Below are 6,373 nucleotides of genomic sequence, written 5' to 3'. Positions count from 1 at the left end.
TCTGTCATCAGGCTGGAGTGCAGTGGCACTATCTGGGCTCACTGCAACATCCACCTCCCAGGTTCAAGTGATTCTCCTGCCTCAGCCTCCCGAGTAGTTGGGGTTACAGGCACCTGCCACCATGCCCTGCTAATCTTTGTATTTTTAGTAGAGACAGGGTGTCACTGTTGGTCAGGCTGGTCTTGAAATCTTGACCTCAGGTGATCCACCCGCCTCAGCCTCCCAAAGTGCTGGGATTACAGGCGTGAGCCACCACGCCTGCCCGACCATAAAGATTTATTTCTATATTTTCTTCTAGATTATTATAGTTTTAGTTTTTGCATTAGGTCTAAGATCCATTTTGAGTTAACTTTTTAATATGATGAGAAAATGTGGTTATGTAGTTGTTTTAGTATCATTGGTTGAAAGGGTTGTTTTCCTCTGAATTGTCTTGGCATCCTTGTCAAAAATCACTGGGCCATACATCTAAGGGTTTATTTCTGAACTACCAATTCTCTTCCATTGGTCTATATGTCTATCTTTTTGCCAGTAGCACACATTCTTGATTACTGTAATTTCGTAATAAGTTTTAAAATAGTGAAATGCAAGCCCAAATTTATTCTTAATTTGCCAAATTGTTTTGGCTATAACTGTGCATATTTAAGCCATACAATATGATGTTTTAAGATATATATAGTAAAATGGCCACTATGGTGGAACAAATTAACATATCCATTATATCACATTGTTACTCACATTTCTCCCCTGTGGCAAGAGCAGCTATAATCTACTCATTTAGCAAAAATTCTAAGTACAATGGACTATTATTAACTATAGTCTTCATATTAAACATTAGATTTTTTGACTTGTTCATCCTAAATATCTGCTACTTTGTAATTTTTTACCTACATCTCATTTCCTCCCTCTCCACTCCCCTGCTAGTAACCATTATTTTATTCTCTATGACCTTTTTAAAAAAGATTCTACATGTAAGTGAGATCATGCACTATTTTTGTTCCTTTATCTGGCTTATTTCCCTTAACATAATGTTCTTCAGCTTCATTCATGTTCTGGCAAATAGCAAGAGCTTCTCCTTTTTAAGACTGAATAGTATTCTGTGGTACAGACATATATATGCATACACTCCTCCCAACATGTATATACGTGTGTGTGTGTGTGTGTGTGTGTGCGTGTGTGTATATACACACACAAACATACACACACCAGTTTCATTTGTCATTCATCCATTGATGGACGCCTAGGTTGCTTCCATATTTTAGCTATTGCGAACAACACTGCAATGAACATGGGAGTGTAGATTTCTTTACAAGATTGTGATTTCCTTTCCTTCAGTTCTGAACCCTGAAGAGGAATTGCTAGTTCATATGGCATTTCTATATTTAATTTCTTTTCTTTTCTTTTTTTTTTTTTTGAGATGGAGTTTCAGTCTTGTTGCCCAAGCTGGAATACAATGGCACGATCTTGACTCACTGCAACCTCCACCTCCCAGGTTCAAGCAATTCTCTTGCCTCAGCCTCCCAAGCATCTGGGATTACAGGCACCCACACCCACACCTGGCTAATTTTGTATTTTTAGTAGAGACGGAGATCACCATGTTGGTCAGGCTGGCCTCAAACTCCTGACCTCAGGTGATCCACCTGCCTCGGCCTCTCAAAGTGCTGGGATTACAGGTGTGACCTACTGCACCCAGCGAAAGCAATACACATTCAGTAGAAACCATTGTTTTTGTTTTTTTTTCCTCAAGGGAAACTACAAAATAGTGCTGAAATAAACTGAAAAGGACACAAACAAGTGGAAAGACATCCCATCCCCATGCATCAGAAGAGTTAACATTGTTAAAATAACCATACAACCCAAAGCAATTTATAGATTCCATGCAATTCCAATCAAAATACCAACATCATTTTTTACAGAAATAGAAAAAACAACTCTAAAATTTATATGGGACCATAAAAGAGCCTAAATAGTCAAAGCCATCTTGAGCAAAATGAACAAAGCTGAATGCACCAAACTACCTGACTTCAAAATATATTACAAAGTTATTGTAACCAAAACAGCATGGTATTGGTATAAAACAGATACATAGACTAATGGAAGAGAATAGGGAATCCAGAAATATATCCACATATTTACAGCTAACTGATTTTTGATAAATGTGCCAAGAACATACATTGGGGAAAGAACACTCTCCTTTTCAATAAAGAAACTGGGAAAATTGGATATCCACATGCAGAAAAATGAAACTGCACCCCATCTTTCATCATATACAAAAATTAACTTCAGATAGATTAAAGACTTCAATGTAAGACCCAAAACTACAAAACTACCAGAAGAAAACATAGGGCGAACACTTCAGAGCATTGTCTAGGAAAAGATTTTATGGCTAAGACCTCAAAAGCACAAGCAACAAAAATAAAAATAGACAAATGAGACTATATTAAATTAAAAATCTTCTGCATAGCAAAGGAAATAATCAACAGAGTGTAAAGCCAACCTGTTGAATGGGAGAAAATATTTGCAAACTATTCCTCCAACAAGGAACTAATATCCAGAGTATACAAGGAAGTCAAACAATTCAATGGTAAAGCAAGCAAACGATCTAATTAAAATGTGAGCAAAGGACATAAACAGATATTTCTCCACAGGAAACATACAAATGGCCAACAGGTATATGAAATAATGCTCAATGTCACTAATCAGGGAAATGCAAATCAAAACCACAATAAGATGTCATCTTATCCTAGTTAGAATGACTATTATCGAAAAGACAAAAAATAACAGATGCTGGTGAGGATGCAGAGGAAAGGGCACTTTTATATAACGTTGGTGGGACTGTAAATGAGTACAGCCACCATGCAAAACAGCATGGCGATTTCTTAAAGAACTAAAAATAGAACTACCATATGATCCAGCAATCGCACCACTGAGTATTTCTCCTAAGTAAAAGATATCAACATATCAAAAAGATACCTGCACCTCCATGTTTATTGCAGCACTATCCACAGTAGCAAAGATATGGAATCAACCTAAGTGTCCATCAATGGACAAACGAATAAATAAAAATGTGATATATATACATTACGGAATACTATTTGGGCATTAAAAAAATGAAATCATGTCATTTGCAGCAACATAGATGGAACTACATATCATTATGTTAAGTGAAATCAGCCAGGCACAGAAAAACAAATATTGCACGCTGTTACTTATATGTTGGAGTTAGAAAAATTGATCTCATGGAGATAGAGTAGAATGATAAGTCTACAGCCATAGCACTCTGAATGCGCCTGATCTCATCTGATCTCTAGAATAGAAGGACAGACATCAGAGCCTGGGAAGGGTGTGTGGGTGGGGTGGGAAAGATGAAAAGTTGGTTGATGGGTACAAACATACACTTAGTCAGAAGGAATAAGTTTTCATGTTCGATAGCAGTGTAGAGTGATATAGGTAGCAATACTGTGTTGTATATTTCAAAATAGCTGAAAGAGAGCACTTGAAATGTTCCCAACACATAGAAATGATAAACACTTGAGGTGATGGAGGCCCTAAATACCCTGACTTGATCATTACACATTCTACAGACGTCACAAAATATCACATGTACTTTATAAATATGTAGAAATATTATATATCAAGTAAAAATTTTAAAAACAAAACACTAGAATGAAGTAGGAAGGTGACTTGTTTTACCATATATCCAAGATTTATTTTAAGACTATGGTGATTAAAACAGTGTGAGTCTGGTGTAGGAATAGTCAAATGGATTTCTGGAAGAGAACAGAAAACCCAGAAACAGGTCCATCGAACTTAGAATATTATAGAAGTGGCATTTCAAACACTAGGGAAAGGAAAGAATATTCAATAAGTGGGGTTGCAACAATGTATTTTTATATGGAAAAAATAAAATTAGATAACTACCTTATACCTTACACAGAAATAAATTCTAAATATATTAAACCTCTAAATGTGAAAAGCAACATTTAAGCCTGTTAAAAGAAAATATATGAGAATTTATGACCTTGGAGCAAGAACATTTTCTTAACCAAATAATTAAAAGCCCAAACCAATAAAGGAAGATAATTGGTTTGACTTTATTAAAATTAATATTTCTGTAAAATAAAAGCACCATAAGTAGATTAATAAGACAAGTGACAGTCTGGGAAAAGATACTCGCAACATTTACCTTAGACAAAGAAAAAAAACCCTTCAGAATTTATTAAGAATTCCTGTAACTCAATAAGAAAAAGACAAATGAAACTCAACAGAGAAAGAAGCCAAGTAAATGAAAAGACTATTACAGAAAAGGAAAAACAAATGAAAAGATGAAGACACTAATACTCACTGAATATTGAGATACGTACATTAAAACAATGAAATATCATTTCACATTCATTGTATTGGCAAAAATTTAAGTCTTTTGACACAGAATATGTAGAACAAAGAAACCCTCACACACTGCTAGTGGAAGTGTAAATTGAGACAATCACTTTAGAGAACAATTTGACACTATTTAATAATATAAAAACTATATTTACAATATTACCATTTCAGTAATTTTACTCAGTTATTTTCCCCAGAGAAACTCTCCAACATGCATACCAGGAGAATGTACTAAGTAAGATATTCATTCCAGAACTGTACTAGTATAAAATTAAATAATGTGTAAATGTTCTTAATAAGTAAACAGATAAACAAAATGTGGCACACTCCTATAATCAAATACTACACAGCAGTTAAAAGAGATAAACTGGATCTATGTATTATCAACATTTGAGTGGAAAAGCAAGTTGCACAATATATATTGTGTGTATGTATATTCTGAAACTATTTCTGTAAAATTTAAAAGTACATAATGCAATACTTTATTGCTTTCAGAGACATAAATGTGTATAAATAGTATTAAAATATAAACACCAAATTCACAACAATACTTGCCTTCAGACGTGAAGAGGGGAGTAGGATTGAAAATGAGGTGATAAAGGATGCTTTAACTTAATTGCTTAATCGTTTTTATCACTTTTAATAATGCAGATATGAATGTGTTACGAATGTGCGTAAATGTGATTAAAGGTTAACAATGGAAGACCCTGGGTAGTTTGTATCAGTGTTTCTTATGTTATTTTTTGCATTTTCTGTATTTAAAAGTTATAAAATAAAATACGTCATAGAAGGCAAAATGAGAGGCTCTTTTCAAATGATGCTGACAGAGGGTCACATTTTACAGCCAATTCCAGGATGTTTGTGCTGAGTAGAGACCAAAAGTGTAAAATGAACAAAAGGAAAAGAAGATGATATGCATAATCACCACACTGTTCCCATGGACACGCTACTCAAGTATTCTTGTCTATTTGCAAATCATATTAGTCCTCCCAAAGCTTAAAATGATATGATGAGATGACTCATACACCATTAATATTCCTATGTGTTCTATGAGGAGAAAATTCTAAGGCTTTGGGCAGCAACTCTATAAAATGTTGAATTTTATAGGAACATAAAATATAGGTGTACAAAACTATTGAAAACCTCGCATATTAAAACAAGATTTCTAAAGGGGGGATTTGGTAGGGTAGGAGCCCTCTTATCTGATGCAGCTAATGGAAAAAGTCAGTAAAGCAGGAAGTAATAGATATGATATATTAATACATTAAAATTTTAATTTTCAGTTAAAACATATAAATGTGCATTATTCACCAATCTTTAAGATCAAGGTCTTTTCTTTGTGTCTACTTCCACTGATTGGCCTCTGACCTCATTTTTCTGACACAAACCATACCCACAGTGCATTATCTATGAGATACAGTTTTGGTTTCTTCAAAATGGAGCAAGAATTTAAAGAGGATTCTGAAGCAATCTGAGAGCAGGATCCTTTCAGAATTTTAAGTTCCCTAATGTCTAATGATATTGAATGTCTTTTCATATGCTTATGTGCTATCCATATATCCCCTTCCATAAAATGTCTCTTCATATCTTTTGCCTATTGTCCAATTGGTTGTCTATTTTTCACTATTAAATTTTGAGATTGCTTTATAAATTCTGCATTTGTGTCAACCTTATTTAATGACCCCATTTTTAAAAATGGATTTGCTTTTAGCAAATCTTCCCAAAGCACTCAACTTAGTTTTTAAAGAAATTACAACTCTCATTTTTTCTGCATTTTTATTTTATCAGTTTATGTGCTATTTAACCAAATTATGTTATTACCATTCTGTGTGCAATGGCATCGATAGGTTTGAGAATAATAGAACTGATTCTTAGTAATCCTGCAATCCATCTTGTGAAAGCATAAGTGTGGGCATACTTGAGAGGAGCCTACTAGCTGTTAGAATTCCTTGTATTAGGTGCATCAATTAATATGCTTTTATGGAAGGGCTGT

The sequence above is a fragment of the Cebus imitator genome, unplaced genomic scaffold, assembly GCF_001604975.1.
Source record: "Cebus imitator isolate Cc_AM_T3 unplaced genomic scaffold, Cebus_imitator-1.0 Scaffold763, whole genome shotgun sequence".
NCBI classification, from domain to species: Eukaryota; Metazoa; Chordata; class Mammalia; order Primates; family Cebidae; genus Cebus; species Cebus imitator.
Note: the sequence above shows the minus strand (reverse complement) of the source record.